Raw genomic sequence first — 20,409 nt, forward strand, 5'->3', positions numbered from 1 at the left:
CCTAATTTGGGAGAAAAGGGGAAAGCCACGTGGCGAGCTCCCATTGGTGCGTCCTCCTCTGGTCAAAGTTGGTCAATAAGCCTTCTTTGGTTAAAGTCTGGTCAACTGAGGGGCTTTCTTGCAATTTCAGAAATTCAGAAGGGGCTAAAGTACAGATAGAGACAATTTCAGGGCATTTGTGCAATTTTGGAAATTCAGAAAAGCTAAAAGATAAAATTCAGTTGTTGAATTAATTTAATTTGGAATATCAACCGAAAATATCTTCCAAATAATGTTATAATTATCTAAATCTTTTAGTCTAAATCTTTTAGTTATTTGGAAGATATAAGATAAAAGATTCTATCAACTGAATACTCAGAGTCCAAGCCCAATCAAGCCCTATATAAAGAGACCAGGGACTTCACTTAAGTCATTCATTCTCTCATACTCCTCTCACTTTTCTTTCATCTTGTATTCAACTCCATTCATGGAGAGCTAAGCATCTAGGGCTATTCTGCTGTAATTCCATGACGGATTCTGAGGTTACGTTCAGTTAATGCAATTGTTTACTTTGATTATTGATTTAAGTTGTTCTCTCTATGTCTTTCATCTCTCTATCTTGTTAAAAGCAAAGATTTTTGCATCATAATATGTTTGAATCTACATGCATATTGATTATATGAGTTTTAGGGTTTCTAGGTTTAAATTGAGAATCTACTTTGATTTAATTTAGGAACTTTCATATGATTAAATGGTTTTTACTATCAATTGAGAATGTACTTTGATTGATTAGTAATAATTTCAATTATAATCAATTGAGAATTTACTTTGATTGATTAGCTTTTAATTTGGTTAGGAGATTTAAGAATAGACATGATTAAACACAATAGAATTTGATTGAGAATGTACTTTGGTTGAATTTATTGTGAATAATCTAGAAAGGTTTTGCATTTGATTGAGAATTTACTTTGGTTAAATGTAGGATCGCCCTCGAATTAATTAAGAATGTACTTTAATTAATTTGAAACTTAAACAATAATCAATTGAACAATTATCCGTGAACAACCGATGATGAATCTATCTTGGAAAAGCAGTGGAATTAGCCTATTTCGTCGTAACTGTTTTTAAGTTTCCTATTTATTCTTTAAACACTCTTCAACCATTACTTTTATTCATAAGCATTGCATAACATTCATAAGAGTCAGATATTCGAAAACAATTCTATGTTCGTTGGGAGACGACTCAGGGTTACGTTAACCCTATCTACTTTCTTAAATACTACTTAGTAATACTGAAGTTGCCTTGAAAAGTAGTATTAATTTGATAGCTTCTCGATCGTTTGCGCTACTCTCGACCTCATTCCCCCTCCCACTTCATTTCTCTACTTTTTTCGGGTGACGCCACACCCAAACAAGCCTTGGCTTTCCTTCATCTCGATAAAGGAGAGATAGTTTTTCACATTTTTCAACACATCCTACAAAGACTTTAGGGGAAACTTTCTCAATGTTGCTTTTCTTGAGGCCGGTTGTTCGCATTTTTATTTTCCGGACAGTCGGCCTAAATTTCCTTTTTATTGGACCAATTGTCCCAAGAAAGTTATTTATTGGCCCAAGTCCTCCATGACGCCTGAAGAGCTAGAGGTGATTAGCCAGCTAAGTCAACTACCCCTCAAGTCCTCCTCTCGCACGCTCATAGGCTACTTGGGCTCCAAAAATCTTCATATTAGAGTGTTCGGTAAGTTATTTGAGACCTTATACCGAGAAGTCATTTGTAACTTATCTAAATTTCTTTTTGTTCTACAGATTATCTGAAGTGGTCCGGTGAGGAGTGCTCCTCTCGTCCTCCCATTACACCCAAGCCTGCGGTTGTGTAGACTTCGTCAGTTGACCTTGAGGTCTAGACTGTCGCCTCCTCTCACTAGGCTGATGATGCTTCCGCTCGTAGAGTCGATGCTATTCCCATCTCTTCGGCTCCTATGCAGAAGAAGAATAAGAGAAAGGCTGCTCGGGAGCCCTAGGTGTCCTCAAAGCGCAACAAAAGGACTCTTCCTAAAGGTCCTCCCCTCTCTAGGCCGCTCGACCCAAACATATGGGTGGCCCGACGAGTTCAATTCGACTGTTTGCCGAAGTGGAAGAATACTTCAAGGGAATGACAAAAGAAGAGGCCTCTCGTTGGTGAGAGTTACAAGAACGTTCCTCACCGAGCGTTAGACTCTAGGAATTCACTTAGAATGTTTCTTAGGTCAAAATGTTAAGCTGAGAGTTACAAGAACGTTCCTCACTGATAATGGTTGATTTCACCGTTATTTTGAATTCAATTTTGATAATAAATGAACCCTTTTTTGACTTGGAAACTTGCTAGTTCTCTTGCTTTTAGCTTGCTTTTGTGAATAAGAGAGTTGAGGTTATACTTGAGGATTTTATCACTAAATTCCCTTGATTTTGTAGGAGATTGGGATGAATTGGAAGAGGAGTTACAATATCAAGAAGTTGGAACCCAGAAAGGACAGAAAGATCACCAGAAGAAAAGGCTGTAAAAGGTCGTAGGACGCTTGGGCGCCCTTTTCTGGGCCCTGGGCGTTGGTTGTCTCGCAGCCACGCTTAGGCACCCTTTTCTGGGGCCCTCAACGCTGGAGGTCTCGCACCCACGCCTGAGCGCCCTTTTAGGGACGCTGAGCGCCAGTCTTCGAGTATCGTTTCACGCCTAGGCGCCCTAAGTAGGAGCGCTGAGCGTTGGCGACGTTGGCCCATGATCCAATTCAGCTTTATTTAAGGACTTGCACGTTCTAGAGCGGGTATCTTTTGACATAAGGGATGCAAATTCAGATTTTTCCAACTCTCTAGAGGCATAATTGGATGCGAAAGCTCTCCTTTTCGGTTTTTAGGGTTTATCTTTCATTCTCATTCCATTGTACATCTAGTTTCTCCATGACAAGAGGGAACTAAATTCATTTGTTGTTGGGGAAGATGTAACCTCTAAACTCTCATGTATTTGAATTGATTCCGATTTATATATGCTTCTTTCATTAATTGATAGAGTTATTCTCCTTTGCTCTATGATTGTTATGGTCAACTCATTCATGGCATGATTTTTTATTTTCTTTGTTGTTGACAAATACCTAGAAACCTAGAACTGGAGAATTTCTCCCAACGGAACTATTGCCTAAACATAGGGATAGAATGCTTGGTTGTCTTAAGCTTCCGTTCGTAATGCAAAATTAATTATTAGGGATGCAAGACATTGTGGTCTAATAATTAAGCATAGGCTTCTTTCGTCGAGACATTGGGTTCTAAGGAATTTAGAAAGTGACATTGACAACTAATAAAGAAGAAGAATTCTTATATGCATGAGAGTGATTAGGTGAAATCTAAACCCCAATAACTTCTTCATCTCATAATACCATCATTCACTTTTGTGTTTCACATCAATTGGTCAAAAACTGCATTATATTTACTTTCTTGGTTTTACATTTAAAAACGCTAAATTGTTCTTCAAAGTCTTAATTAGTTAAGTAATTACATGACTGTTTAGTGTCGTGAGTCTCTTGGGAAACGATATTTGGTCTGACCATTTATTATTACTTCATACGATTTGGTACACTTGTCGAGGTCTTAACACTCACTGAGCGTTAGACTCTAGGAGTTCATTTAGAATGTTCCCTAGGTCTTTTCATAGAACTTGCCAAAATTTTGGATGGAAAACACATGATATTATTAATGGCTGCATTGCGCATTACATCATAAACATTCAACTGAAATAAAATTTAAGGTGTGATGCATTCCAAGTGTTGGGGATGGCTTTGCTTGTCGGGTGTTCCAAACGATAGGCTCTGTTCTTTAAGTTCTCAACAACCCTGAAAGGAGTCCATATTTCCATTCATGTAATCTGTTTTGGTTTAATAAAAAGTTTGTGATTGTTGTTGATTTTGTGATTGTTGTCTATTTACTTTATTTGTTCTATTTGTTGCTTATTTACCGCTTTATCTGGATTATATTTATTTTTGTTTATTCGACTATGTCCACTAACAACATGCAAAAGATATATAATACACAAGACTTAAAACTAAAAGTTGAAGTAAGAATCACTACATCGTTTAAATGTGTATTTGGTAAACATAAAAAGGGGATATTGTTAAAGGTAAAATCATCTATAATACCAAACGCTCTCATGTTTTGAAGTTTAATCAAATAACATTAAAACAGAGTAATAATCAGAAAATAACTTAGGGTAAGAACACAAGACTTAAAGCCTAAACACCAAACAAACACAACCTAGAACCAGAATCCCCAAACATAAAAAAACATAGGAAAACACTTAGGTCCTAGGAAATAGAATAACATCTAGGCTAAAACATCTAGACACATGACTAAACAATGTTTTTGCCATCAAAGTTGGTCCTAGTGGAACTATTAACCAACTCAAAGCTCGTCTTGTTGACAAAGGTCACACATAACTTTTTGGGTTAGATTATGGTGATACCTTTTCTCTAGTGGTAAAGATGGCATATGTGTATTTGTTAAACATAAAAAGGGAGACTGTTAAACATAAAATCATCTATACAACCTAACGCTCTCATGTTTTGAAGTTTAATCAAATAACATTAAATGTGTATTTATTAAATGTGTATTTGTTAAACATAAAAGAGGGTGATACATCGTTTAAATGTATATTTGTTAAACATAAAAATGGGGGAGATTGTTAAAGATAAAATCATCTATACAACCAAACGCTCTCATGTTTTGAAGTTTAATCAAATAACATTAAAACAGAGTAATAATCAGAAAATAACTTAGGGTAAGAACACAAGACTTAAAGCCTAAACACCAAACAAACACAACCTAGAACCAGAATCCCCAAACATAAAAAAACATAGGAAAACACTTAGGTCCTAGGAAATAGAATAACATCTAGGCTAAAACATCTAGACACATGACTAAACAATGTTTTTGCCATCAAAGTTGGTCCTAGTGGAACTATTAACCAACTCAAAGCTCGTCTTGTTGACAAAGGTCACACATAACTTTTTGGGTTAGATTATGGTGATACCTTTTCTCTAGTGGTAAAGATGGCATATGTGTATTTGTTAAACATAAAAAGGGAGACTGTTAAACATAAACTCATCTATACAACCTAACGCTCTCATGTTTTGAAGTTTAATCAAATAACATTAAATGTGTATTTATTAAATGTGTATTTGTTAAACATAAAAGAGGGTGATACATCGTTTAAATGTATATTTGTTAAACATAAAAATGGGGGAGATTGTTAAAGATAAAATCATCTATACAACCAAACGCTCTCATGTTTTGAAGTTTAATCAAATAACATTAAAACAGAGTAATAATCAGAAAATAACTTAGGGTAAGAACACAAGACTTAAAGCCTAAACACCAAACAAACACAACCTAGAACCAGAATCCCCAAACATAAAAAAACATAGGAAAACACTTAGGTCCTAGGAAATAGAATAACATCTAGGCTAAAACATCTAGACACATGACTAAACAATGTTTTTGCCATCAAAGTTGGTCCTAGTGGAACTATTAACCAACTCAAAGCTCGTCTTGTTGACAAAGGTCACACATAACTTTTTGGGTTAGATTATGGTGATACCTTTTCTCTAGTGGTAAAGATGGCATATGTGTATTTGTTAAACATAAAAAGGGAGACTGTTAAACATAAAATCATCTATACAACCTAACGCTCTCATGTTTTGAAGTTTAATCAAATAACATTAAATGTGTATTTATTAAATGTGTATTTGTTAAACATAAAAGAGGGTGATACATCGTTTAAATGTATATTTGTTAAACATAAAAATGGGGGAGATTGTTAAAGATAAAATCATCTATACAACCAAACGCTCTCATGTTTTGAAGTTTAATCAAATAACATTAAAACAGAGTAATAATCAGAAAATAACTTAGGGTAAGAACACAAGACTTAAAGCCTAAACACCAAACAAACACAACCTAGAACCAGAATCCCCAAACATAAAAAAACATAGGAAAACACTTAGGTCCTAGGAAATAGAATAACATCTAGGCTAAAACATCTAGACACATGACTAAACAATGTTTTTGCCATCAAAGTTGGTCCTAGTGGAACTATTAACCAACTCAAAGCTCGTCTTGTTGACAAAGGTCACACATAACTTTTTGGGTTAGATTATGGTGATACCTTTTCTCTAGTGGTAAAGATGGCATATGTGTATTTGTTAAACATAAAAAGGGAGACTGTTAAACATAAACTCATCTATACAACCTAACGCTCTCATGTTTTGAAGTTTAATCAAATAACATTAAATGTGTATTTATTAAATGTGTATTTGTTAAACATAAAAGAGGGTGATACATCGTTTAAATGTATATTTGTTAAACATAAAAATGGGGGAGATTGTTAAAGATAAAATCATCTATACAACCAAACGCTCTCATGTTTTGAAGTTTAATCAAATAACATTAAAACAGAGTAATAATCAGAAAATAACTTAGGGTAAGAACACAAGACTTAAAGCCTAAACACCAAACAAACACAACCTAGAACCAGAATCCCCAAACATAAAAAAACATAGGAAAACACTTAGGTCCTAGGAAATAGAATAACATCTAGGCTAAAACATCTAGACACATGACTAAACAATGTTTTTGCCATCAAAGTTGGTCCTAGTGGAACTATTAACCAACTCAAAGCTCGTCTTGTTGACAAAGGTCACACATAACTTTTTGGGTTAGATTATGGTGATACCTTTTCTCTAGTGGTAAAGATGGCATATGTGTATTTGTTAAACATAAAAAGGGAGACTGTTAAACATAAAATCATCTATACAACCTAACGCTCTCATGTTTTGAAGTTTAATCAAATAACATTAAATGTGTATTTATTAAATGTGTATTTGTTAAACATAAAAGAGGGTGATACATCGTTTAAATGTATATTTGTTAAACATAAAAATGGGGGAGATTGTTAAAGATAAAATCATCTATACAACCAAACGATCTCATGTTTTGAAGTTTAATCAAATAACATTAAAACAGAGTAATAATCAGAAAATAACTTAGGGTAAGAAGACAAGACTTAAAGCCTAAACCCCAAACAAACACAACCTAGAACCAGAATCCCCAAACATAGAAAAACACTTAGGTCCTAGGAAATAAAATAACATCTGGGCTAAAACATCTAGACGCATGGCTAAACAATGTTTTTACCACAAAGTTGGTCCTAATGAAACTATTGACCGCCTCAAAGCTCGTCTTGTGGATGAAGGTTACACATAAATTTTTGGGTTGGATTATGGGGATACCTTTTCTCTAGTGGTAAAAATGGCATATGTCCATTTATTTATAGCCAAAACAATGACCTCCTTATTAACTAGATGTGAAAAATGCATTCCTTAATGTCAATTTGTAAGAAGAGATTTATATGGAGCAACCTCTTGGATTTATTACTCAAGGAGAGTCTTCTGGGTTGATATGTCGTCTTCGCAAATCCTTATATGGCCTAAAACAATCTCGTATTTTCAAGTACATTAAAGGATCTCCTAAAAAATGGTTGTTATATGGTTATAATAACCATACAAAAGTGGTTTGTTATTCTGATATTGATTGGGCAAGATCTCCTTCTGATAGAAGCCTACATTCGGATATTGTGTCTCCATTGGTGGTAACTTGATCTCTTGGCACTTGTGACCTTGTATGGCTTAAGCAATTTCTTAGAGAGTTACAATTTGGAGATATCACTCAAATGATGCTTATATGTGACAATTAGGTTACTCTTTATATTAGTTATAATCCTGCCTTTCATCAGAGAGGACCAAACGCATTGAGATTGACTCTCATTTCATTTGAGAGAAGATTGCATTTGGAGATATCAAGACTGAGTTCGTTAATTCAAGTGATCAGTGTTAACTCATTGGCAAGAGTACCAAATCGTATCAAGTAATAATAATGGTAAGACCAAGTATCATATCCTAGAAGACTCACGACATTAAACAATTGTGTAATTACTTAACTAATTAAGACTGAAAAGTTATTTTGTTGGTGTTTAAATGAAAATTCAACAAAAGTAAATATGAATGCAAATTAATCAATTGAGGCTTGACACAAGAATGAAGGGTGTTGATAATATGAGATGATTACGTTGTTGGGGTTTAGACTTCACCTTCCTTACTTTCATGTATATAAGAATTCATCTTCTTCATTAAATTGTTAACGTCACTTTCTAAATTACTTAGAACCCGATCCCTCGGCATAAAAAGCCTATCCTTAATTATTAGACCACAATCCCTTGCATCCCTAATAATTAATTCTACATTAGGAACAGAAGCTTAAGACAACCAAACATCCTATCCCTATCCTAGGCAATATTTCTTTTGGGTGAAATTCTCCATATCAAGGTTTCTAGGTATTTTCCAATAAAGAAATTCAAACATCATGCTATGAGTGATCAAAACATAACAAGCATTGAGCAAAGGAGGACATCACTAACAATTAATGAAAGAAGCATAAAATAATTCAAATCATATTCAAATACATGAAAGTTTAGAGGTTACATCTTCCCCAACAATAAATGAGTTTAGTTCTCCATAGTCATGAAGAACCTTGGTGTACAATGGAATCAAAGTGAGATAAAAACCCTAGAAAACGAAGAAGAGAGCTCCCGCATCCAAATCCGCATCCAAATCGCATCCAAATCCGCATCCAAAGGGTCGAAAAGTGTGGTTGTGCGCTTCAGCCTTCCAAAGATGTGAACTACTTTTTGTTTCTCTTTTTTTTCTATTTTTTTTCCTTTTTTTTTTTTGCACAAACAACTTGAACTATGAAATTGCAATGTAAAATGAGTTCAATACATGAAAAGTAAAGGAAAGCAAACCTAAAACTCCCGCCAAAGGGGGAGAGAAGAAAGTGCACCAAGCTACAAAACCTAGAAGAGAAGAAACGTGAAAAGTGATGGCTAGGAGACTGTAGAGAAATCTGCTTTTAGGGTTTTATATAACCAAAAAGACCAAAATGCCCTTCTAATGGGCTTGTCTTACAAAATGACCTAAAATTGGGCCCAAAGTCCTAAAGTTTGACCCAATGACATTCTAAAACGAATTTAAACTATACTATTGACGTGACCACCCTCTTGAAGTCCCATAATATGATTCCAACACTGTGCATCTAAAAACTTCATCTGACTGTTCGATCATTAAGGGCTCAGTACTGTTCGGTCATTAAGGTTTCAACAGGTTCATGAACTGGTTTGTAATGCAGTCTTTACAAGACCGTTCGGTCATGCATTCTCAAACAACAGTGGTTTGTCGTTCGTTCTCAGACCATTCAGTTTAGCAAGCTCTGTAGGTTGCTATGTTACCGTTCGGTGTAACATTACAAGACCATTCGGTGCAGGCTTTCACAGACTGTTCGTATCAATAGTGCTCGGCCATTCGGTGCAACAATGCTCTGCAAGTTAGCTCACTGGTGTCTGGTATAGGCGTTATCAGATCGTTCGGTTCATGCCTTCCCACATCGTTCAGTTCTATGCATCATTAGACCGTTCAGTTCTGTGCAGTAGGTTCAAACCCTTTCTCTACCTTTCAAACAATGATTGTCCTGTAAATAATGATTGGAATAATTAGGCCTAAATAATTCAAATTAATTAAGATAAGAATTAATAGACTTATTAAGCCCAAATAGCGAAAATGCGACAATAATTGAGAATTAAACACAATTCACTAACATAATTCGGTGCGAAAAGCTAAGTGAATAGTACAAAATAGTGATTCATCAATTAGACCACAATCCCTTGCATCCCTAATAATCAATTCTGTATTACGAACAAAAGCTTAAGACAACCAAACATCATATCCCTATCCTAGACAATATTTCTTTTGGGTAAAATTCTCCAAATCAAGGTCTCTAAGTATTTCCCCAATAACAAAGAAATTCAAACATCATGCTATGAGTGATCAAAACATAACAAGCATTTAGCAAAGCAGAAAATCACTAACAATTAATGAAAGAAGCATAAAATAATTCTAATCATATTCAAATACATGAAAGTTTAGAGGTTACATCTTCCCCAACAACAAATGAGTTTAGTTCTCCATAGTCATGGAGAACTTTGGTGTACAATGGAATGAAAGTGAGATAAAAACCCTAGAAAACGAAGAAGAGAGCTCCCGCATCCAAATTTGCCTCCAAAGGGTCGAAAAGTATGGTTGTGCGCTTCAGTCTTCCAAAGATGTGAACCCTAGGGCGTTAAATAGATCAAAAATAAGTTCAAAGGCCCAACACGCTAGCGCTCAGCGCCCCTACTTAGGGCAACCAGGCGCGCTTGCGAGAGAAGTGGCGTTGAGGGCCCTAAAAGGGGCAACCAATCGTCCCGCAATACTTGGAGTCTGGCGCTCAGCGCCCGTCAGGGGGCAAGCAGGCGTTGGTGCGTGACTGATGGCGCTGAGGGCCCCATAAAAGAGCAACCAGGCGTGGTTGCATGAGAACCTGCGCCTAGGGCCCCAGAAAAGGGCAACCAGGCATCATCAAGTATAACCTCAACTCTCTTATTCACATAATTAAACTCAAAACAAGAGATTAAGCAAGTTTCTAAGTCAAAAATGGTTAATTTAGTATCAAAATTGAATCACAGATAACGGTAAAATCAACTGTTATCAATCAGTTAACAAATATTTTCATTAAGTCTTTACGGGGTTCGAGAATTGATTATATCTGTAGCAACCTTGGTACATACGATTTGTATGCACCAGCTTGAGGGGGATTGTTAAATATACTATTGTCAATACCAAATTTCGTCCGGATTGGTTTTTGGCTTTATCGTATTCTATTGTCTTATGTTTTATTATTTACTCAGTTTGATTTACATTGTTATTTTCATTTCTTTTCTTTTTCTTATTCTTATTTCTTTTTTTAGTATTCTATTTTTATTTTATTTTATTTTACTTTTCCTTTCATAATTTCCACTTTTAAACTTTGTTTTTACTTCTTATTTTTATTTTTAGTTTTGTTTTAATATAATTGCTATAAAAAAATAAAAAATAAAGAGATTGAAATGTTCTATTTTATCTTTAGTTAAAAAAAAAAAAAAAAAAAACTTTTGTCGGGAGAAAGGACGACGCATGGGAGGAGTTAGTGGGCGCAGACACGATTTGGATTGGCAGAGAAAAAAAACGGTTACGAGGAATCTCAGAAAAGGTAGAAGAAGGGAATTTTGAGGGGGAGAATGGGGACCGAAAAGAAAAGACTAGAGAGCCTTCAGGAAAATCATCATTGATTCCTAGTGGGAGCATCCAGATTTTTCACCCGCAAAGAAAGACAGAGGTCGGCTAGGAAGAAGGAGAAGGGATCACCGGCTTCACGCACCAAGAAATAACACAGGAGCTCCAAGAGGTAAGGAACTCCTTCACTGGTTCATACTGTCATATATATTGGAATAAGCACACCTTGCTCACACCCTGTTCATACAAGCGGGCTGCATTGTATGTCATTTTATGCTTGATTTTGCTCTGTTTGAGTATGATATTATGGTGTGAATGTTTTCCTTTCTCTGGTCCAACGCATAAGCACACTTCCACTTTAACCTAAAACCTGCTTGATTCATTCCTTGATTCCTATTCCATCTTTGCCGCCAAAATCATCACCATCTCCATTTTCATCCTTCTTGATACACCTATTCACAGTTCCCCTACATTAAAAAACAACAACAAAACAATGAACGAAAGAAACCAAATCCATCCCAACTCACGCACTACACCTACCAACCTCCCCTTCCATTCATTCTCTGTTTCACCACGCTCCCTCTCTCCTTCCTAACTCTCACGCTCACGGCCAATCCCAACAAACCAAACCCAAAACCCACTCGGTGCCTAGTCTCAATCATGTTTTTCCATCACCATACACACACACACCCGTAACAACCAGAAAATAACATTCACACACATGGCACCCATTACACAATCAAAGAATGACGATAGAAAGAGAGGGAGAGATCGGGGTGGTCGCCGGCAACGACCTTGACGGTGACGCCCTGGCTCGTGGCTTGCGGCGGCCAACTTCGGTGGAGGCAGCGGCGTCGACGTTGCAGTGCGTGGAGGAGCAACTCCTTTTGGTCAGAGAGAAGGAGACATTGGTCTCATTTGAGAGGAACGGCGTGAATGAGTGAATGAGAATGGGAAGGCAGAACCCCTAGGGGAATCCTAGGTTAGAAACTACCCCGGTGGGCTAAGCCCAGGAGTAAACGAACGAGCGCTCGTTATCCAAACGAACAAGCGCTCGTTATCCAAACGAACGAGCGCTCGTTAACCTTAAGCCTTTCTCGACTGACCGTTCAACCTTCTCACCAACGAGCGCTCGTTATCCAAACGAACGATCGCTCGTTAACCTTGAGCCTTTCTTGACTGACCATTCAACCTTCTCACCAACGAGCGCTCGTTATACAAACGAACGAGCGCTCGTTAACCTTAAGCCTTTCTCGACTGACCGTTGAACCTTCCCACCAACGAGCGCTCGTTATCCAAACGAACGATCGCTCGTTAACCTTGAGCCTTTCTCGACTGACCGTTCAACCTTCTCACCAACGAGCGCTCGTTATCCAAACGAACGATCGCTCGTTAACCTTGAGCCTTTCTCGACTGACCATTCAACCTTCTCACCAACGAGCGCTCGCACGACCGCTCGTTAACCTTAAGCTTTAAGCCCTGGCCGTTCAACCTTCTCCCCAAAGAGCGCTCAATAACTAAGCCTTTTCGACCTTTCGCTCAGCCTTCTCCCCAATGTCCGCATGATAGCCTTCGCTCTCTTCCACAGACCGCTCGTTAACCAAGCTTTTCAACTGACCGTTCGACACCTCTTTTTATTTTATTTTTATTTTGGCACCCTCATTTTGTTTTTTATTTTTATTACTATTTATTTATTTATTTGCCTTTTTATTTATCTTATTTCATTTTATTTTGTTTTATTTTATTACTTTATTTTATTTATTTCTTTTAAATATCCACTTATTTCAAAATATATATATATATATATATATATATATATATATATATATAATAATTTTACTTATATACACATAAAAAATAAAATTTACAAAAATACGCTTTAAAAGGTTTAGCACACGTGAGACCGCTCGCGTCGTCCTTGTGCTAAAAACCTTTTCTTCTTTCTTATAAAATTTACAAAAATACGTTTTAAAGGTTAAGCACACGTGACACGTCGTCCTTGTGCTAGAAACCTTCCCTTCTTTCTTAAATAAAAAATTACAAAAATACGTTTTAAAGGTTAAGCACACGTGAGACCGCACGCGTCGTCCTTGTGCTAGAAACCTTCCCTTCTTTCTTAAGTAAAAAATTACAAAAATACGTTTTAAAGGTTAAGCACACGTGAGACCGCTCGCGTCGTCCTTGTGCTAGAAACCTTCCCTTCTTTATTAGATAAAAAATTACAAAAATACGTTTTAAAGGTTAAGCACACGTGTGACCGCTCTCGTCGTCCTTGTGCTAAAAACCTTTTTCTCTCTTTTAAATAAAATTACAAAAATATGTCTTAAAGGTCGAACACTCGTGAGATCGTCCGCATCGTCCTAGTGTTCAATACCTTTCTCTCTTATTTACATAATTTTAAATAATGGTATGAGTACTCGTGTGACCGTCCGCGTCGGCCTAGTGCTCGTTACCTTCTCTTTTCTCGAAAATATCAAAAACATAAAATCTTCAAAAAATTTTAACAAAAAAACATCTGCTTTTTCAAGCAACAAACAATCTTTCAGCCAGAACTACGTGATCCTTGATTCTCCATCAAGAGTGGAGATACGTAGGAGCAAGGCTAGTCCTTGTCAGGTTCACTTCCCAAAAATTCCAAAATCATTTCAAAATGAATTTTCAATCAATTTCTCTAACAAATCTTTCAATCAATTTCTCAAACATTTTCAAAAAGAACTACGTAACCCTGATTTCTCATTTTGAATGAGAATACGTAGCAGCAAGGTCAATCCTTGTCGGGCCCAAAAAACTAAGAAAATATATTTTGTTTATTTAGAATTTTATTTTAGGGGATAGTTAAACATTTTGAAAACCACATCATATTCGTGCATTTAGTTAAAGGTACTGCCTTAGGGCAGGCGCTGTAGGGTGCTAACACCTTCCCTACGCGTAACCGACTCCCGAACCTAGAATCTAGTTTTCGTGGACCGTGTCTTATTATTTTATGGTTTTTCCGTAGTTTTCCAGAATAAACTATTGTGGCGACTCCAAATCTCTTTTTCAAAACCCGTTTTTTTTGGATCGTCGTCCCGTCGCGATTCCGGTTGTGATAGATGGCGACTCCACTAGGGACTTTTTTAGAGAGTCAAGCCATTTAACTATATGCGCGAATTCAATGTGGTTTTTCTTTATGTTTTTCTTCCCTTTTTCTTTATCTATCTTTGATATTTGAATAATCGCATGTGAGTAAATTTGCCTGTTGGATATTGAACCCTAGGGTAAAAACCATGTTTATATCTGCCTGGGAATTTTTCTGGTTGTTTTGCAGGTGATGGTTTGGGTATGCATTGCATTCTCCCTTCACACACGCACCTTATGCATATCATGAGTGAGGCCCTATACCCGGGTCTGAGCGCAACTTAGAATTAGAGGGGTTGTGTAGCGGTGTCACTCTGGGATGTACTTCCTGTTTGGCTATCGTGAGAACCCCAGCTAGAGTCTGTTCTCTTCATTTGTGTCTTCACACCTAGTTGATTACTCGACTGTTGTGGAGATGCTATGAAGGGGGCCATAGCTCTAGTGACCGTTGACCTTTAAGTTTAGGGAACCATCCTGGTGAGATTGCATATGGTTGACCTCGAATCCGAAGCGTTGAACCTTATCTAGGGCACAAAGGGAGATGTGTGGAGCCTTATAATCCTCATTGTTTCTTAATAAAATCCAACACCTTGTACATATCTTTATACCGTTTTTATACACCTTTTTCTTTTCTTTCTTTCTTTGTCTCATGCATTTTTATGGTCTTGTCACTGGTTCTAGTCAGGAAATTATAAATTTGTGACTAAGCCCTTGAGGTAAAATGGAAATTAACATGAGATTTGAAGTTGACCGGCCTTCAAGTTCAAACATTTTAAAGGAAAGGATAGTCGTTGAAGCCGAGGAAGGAAATATGGATGGTCTGAGAGAACTAGTAAAAAAAAATGGCGACATCCCAAAAAGATGCATTCAAGAAGGAGTATGGGAATTTGTTGAGCCTGTTAGAGGTGGAGGTCCAAACATCAGCAATTACTACTTTAGCCCAGTACTATGATCCACCACTGAGGTGTTTCACTTTTCGGGATTTCCAATTGGTGCCAACAGTGGAAGAATTCGAGCAAATCTTAGATATACCTCCCGAGGGGAAAAGCTCTATGCAACTACCTCGGGTAGTATACCTATATCTCGCAGCAAGTGAGAATCATAAGAGTACACCCTATGAAATTGGAAAGTGAATTCGTACTTATGGGTAAAGCAAGGGGTCTTTCTCGAGGATACCTAGAGTGGTACTTGCATCGAAAAGTTGAAAATTCATGATTGTACGGGCTTTGATCCCCTATGATGTAATGTTCTTTCCTAATACCAAGGATTTCGTCGATTAAGCTGCCATGAATGCATTTGTGGGGTATAAAATTCCCTCTAAGAATCCAGTCAGTATTGTCCTAACTGAAGTTTCCAAGACCCTTAATCAAGGTTATGAGCCATGTAGAAAGAAGATCTCTCGCATGAGTATGGCCATTTTGAATGCCACATGTCACATGGAGGAGTTATTGCGGTGTAAACTGAAGATGAAAGAGGCAAATGAATGATCGCAACTCTGTGCAGCCTCAGAGGAGGAAAGGTTTAAATGATGTGTTTTCTTGGCAGCAAAGACCGCATATCATATATCATTGCGGGAAGTACTCTAATGTACCCCTCATGGGTATTCGATGTTGTACTAATCACAATATTGTGTTAGCACAAAAGCAATCTGGGTAACGCCCACACCTGCATCTCTTGCCACATTGCAGATCTTATGAGGAATGAACCTTTGTTGAAATGCTTCATCAAGTTAGGGACGCTTGGGGCAATGTTCTTCACTGCGAGAGAGGCCCATGATCATGGACTGTTAATGAAAGATTCCCTTAGCCAATGGATCGTAGAAAGAGTTAAGACAATCCAGTTGCCATTCAAGTTAATCTCCCCTGACCCAAATTGTAAAAAGAAATTTCACAGTGATGAACAGTGTGAAAGCAACAGTGACAAAACTGAATAAGGAATGTTGACATCAAGCTAAAAAGGAGACATAAAGAATTGATAATTCAACTATCTTTATCTTTTATCTTTAGTTAGTTTGTTATTATTTCTTATTTGTATTTTGGGCTTAGCCTATATTTTGAGATTGGGATAGTGTTGAGTAGTGTTAGCTAGGGTAACACTAAGTGGTTTTAGGGTGTCATTGAGCATTATCCTTGTACTGTAGGTATGGAACAATTTAGTTCCAAGACGTTGGGTGATAGAAGTGTGTCACTAAGCATGACTTTTTGCGAGAAGAATGGCGTGAGCGCCACCTTTTGCGAGAAGTCTTACACTGAGTGCCACCTCTGAGCGTTAGTGTGTATGTTTGTTATTTTCTTCTTCTTTGGTTGTTTGAAATTGTTGAGATTGTTGATAGGGGGAACACTGGTTTAGCTTAACACACAATCTCAGTAATATATGAGTTTTTCATGATGACAACGCATAATTAATAACACATGTGTATTGTGTGTTAATGTTCTATGCTTATATGTTATATGCGTATATTAGAACATGATTGTGTTGTTGTTGCGTTGTTCATTTTATTTCACTGTGTTATATATGTTATTTTATACATGAATGCATGACACATGTTTTTGGTTGAGAAAAACCACAAGCACTAATGTTGAACTTTAATTGTGTGGCAAAACAACAATTTGAAATCGATTACATTATGGGGTGAATCGATTAAAACTCGTGTATTTGTACAAACGTTTTCAAGTGTGTTATGAGAAGTTTTTCAAAGAGAAAAGTTTTCAAAACTTTGCATAACTGCCACAACGACTATATTTTTAAAATCTGTTAATGCTTGATATAACTGTCACAACGACTATATTTTTAAATGTGTTGACCAAGCATTAAATGTTATTCGACTGCATTAATTGTGAATTCAATTAATTGCTTTGACTGCTACTATCTGTTATAACTAAATTGGTGTATTCGATTGCATTTGTGGCAAAGTCGATTATGTTGTGTCGGATACAAGTTTATCTATATATTGACGCGAATTTGATATATGTATAGACTTTGTGATTCTAACATTTTTATATTCTTTTACAGAAAAGTGTAAAGTTTACAGAAAGAGAAAAAGCTCCAAGAAACTAGTTTGACCGTGGTGATCAACTAATTGTGATTTCTTGAAGAGCAAGATTGTTGAGTTTTCAAAGTCTAATCTATTTGCACATTTGGGTGTCTATTGCAAGATCAGGTTCTACAATCTGCTGAATATTGGGTTGAGTTCCCTGTTGTGATTACAGGAAGAAAGACGTGATGCGTTCTTGACTTTGAGGGTGCCTCAAAGGGGTTGGACTACAGGAGAGGGGATTCTTGTTGCAAGTTTGTTTGTGTACTGCCTATATTTTGATTAAAGGGTTAGATATGTGTTTTATATTTTTGATGTGAGGTCTCTATAAAACCTTGTTGTAAAAACCTTGATCATTATAGTGCATTGGCTTCCTGTGGTTGGAAGGACACTGGATGTAGGCTTGGCCGAACCAGTATAAAAACTCAGCATTTGATCTTTCTTATCCCTACTCTTTTACATTCAATTGATTATACTTTATACGCATTCGATTAAATTTCCGCTGCATTAAAAATCTTTTAACTTGCGTTTCAAGAAAAGTATAAAGCCATCTCTTTTGGTGAAAAAGATTTTGAAAGTTTTAAACTTTATACTTCACCAATTCACCCCCCTCTTGGTGTGAGAAATTAAGTCACTCTATTTTAACAGAAATAAATATGTGATGAGACTGATATATATTTATAGTGTTGTTTATTGTCATTTGTGATGATGAATGGTTGTGGACATGTATGGTGATGATGTTGAGAGAATTTCAAGGAGAAATTCTTTGTGGTGGTAATTGAAGTACCTCAAAAACACTACAACAGGGGGTGAATATTGTTAAATGGAAAACTTTTCGCAACCCTTTAGATATAGCACGTTATTGAGCTCTGAAATTTTCTTTTAAAAGCTTAAACACTCGACTTGATAAATATTAATAAACGACAGTAGTTTTTGACGTGTTATTCAAAATATATCCTATAGTCTTTTGTAAGAACTTCCTGTATGAAAAATGATCGTTTAGCTTGAAATATTCTTGTGTTTGAAAATAAAGCGCAACTATAGGTTTTTGTAAGAGGATCGTTTGATAAGAGAATAGATAATTGCACAAGTATTTTTATACTTGTTTACTCCAACTGAGCTACGTTTAGTCTCCTCCGTAGAGTGTTCCACTATAATCTTCACACGATTACAAATGAGTATTCGCATCACTCTTGGTCTTTGAGTATTAACACCACTGCTGGTACTCAACAACCCTAACCGAGATTTTCTTTAAATATTCGCACCACTTTTGTTACTCAGCAACTCTAGTTGAGATTTTCTTTGAGTATTCACACCACTCCTGGTACTCAACAACCTTAGCCAAGATTTCCTTGAGTATTCAAACCACTCCTGGTACTTAGCAACCTTGCTAAGATTCCTCAACTTAAATTGAGTTCAGTTGTAAGTATTTTAATTCTCTTCAGAATTGCAACCAATGATTGCTTACAAGTTGTTCAGACGATATCTCTCGCAAAGAGGATGCGATTACAATACAAAGTAGTCTAAACACTCGCAAGTGTTTCTCTCTTTTCTCTTACAGTAGTAAGCAATACAACAATGAAGCTTGTAAGTATTTCTTTTCTCTTTTGCTCTTCTCTTCTCTTTTTCTTTTCTTCAACTCTGATGTATTCTTTTTCTTGAACTCTATCTTTTCTTTTCTCTTAAGTGCTTGTAGGAAGAATGTTTCATTGTAAGCTTCGCACTTGACTATCCTCTTAAGCTATCCTCTTGATTTTCCTTTTGAAGTTCTTCTATTTAAAGACTTCATGAATATTTATTCGTTAGACTGAGCTTTTAGCCTTGATATCCGTGCTTTTTCTTTCTTCTTTGTACAACAATCGTTGCGTAAGTCAACTTGTCAAAGTAGGCATGCTTTTACAGTATTTTTCTTGAAGTAGGTTGTACGTTCTCTTTAGGTAGGACTTCAAGTGAAGAACATTTTGTGAATATCTCATTTGTCTCTAACGTCCACTCTTGATATTTGATTTGTAGCTTTGTGGATGCGTGTAGAATAACTTATCTACAAATAGTAGAGTAAATTTGCATGTAGTAGATATGTCTTTTCTTATAAATTTTGTTGTTTTTGAATGTTGAACATTTAATGTCATTTAATGTTTGCTCGGAACAATAAAGTGTTTTTTAATTTTCTATCATTAGGTAGCATTTTACATTAAGCTTTTTTCTAAAGATGCTAAGCGTTGTATAGAAACTTCATCGTTGAAAAAAGTATTCTTTAATCTCATGGTATCGTTTAATCAAGTAAATGCTTTTTTTTTTGGTTTTGTCTCTTCTTAGATAGATAGTGTTTAACTTGTTTAAGCTTTCTTTTTATATTTTGATATTTAATGTCTTTTAATGTGTTTTGTCAGAGACATTATCTCAACATTTTGTTTTCAAGAGTTATGTTGAATACCTCTTTTAGGTATGATAAGCATCAAGCATTTCACATCAACTCTCTTAGACGTTTTAGGCACAATAGCGTTTAGCCATGCGTCTGGGTGTTTTAACCTAGATGTTTTTCTATTACCTAAGATCCTAAGTATTTTCCTAAGCTTTTCTATGTTGTGGATTCTAGTTCTAAGTTTGTGTGTAGGTTTTCTATGTTTGGGGATTCAGTTTCTAGGGCTTGTGTTTTCACTCTAAGTTGTTTTCATATTATTATCCCGTTTTAATTTTATTTGATTAAACTTTAAAACATGAGAGCATTTAGACGCATAGACGATTTTTTCTTAATAGTAATCTTAGTGTATGCGTTGACATTGGGGGTTTAGTAAGGAGGTACCCTAATATTCTACCAACCATTCAACTTATATAGAGAGGAATGGTGGGGAGAGAATGATAAGAGGTCATAGTCCTTGGACTGATTTAGTCCTAAGTGTGAAGAGGACTAACTTTTTTAGTAGTAGGGTGATGACCCCTTTGTTTATGACTTTGCAGAGTATAAATACTATGCACGCCTATAGTGAAGGCCAATGTCAAAGGCATGTATCCAGATAATTGAATCTAGAATGAGTTTTGATATTTGGTATGGTTGTTTATGAATGAG

This window comes from Vigna umbellata, chromosome 2, assembly GCF_029865625.1.
Source record: "Vigna umbellata cultivar VRB3 chromosome 2, Vumbellata_1.0, whole genome shotgun sequence".
In the NCBI taxonomy this organism is placed as follows: domain Eukaryota; kingdom Viridiplantae; phylum Streptophyta; class Magnoliopsida; order Fabales; family Fabaceae; genus Vigna; species Vigna umbellata.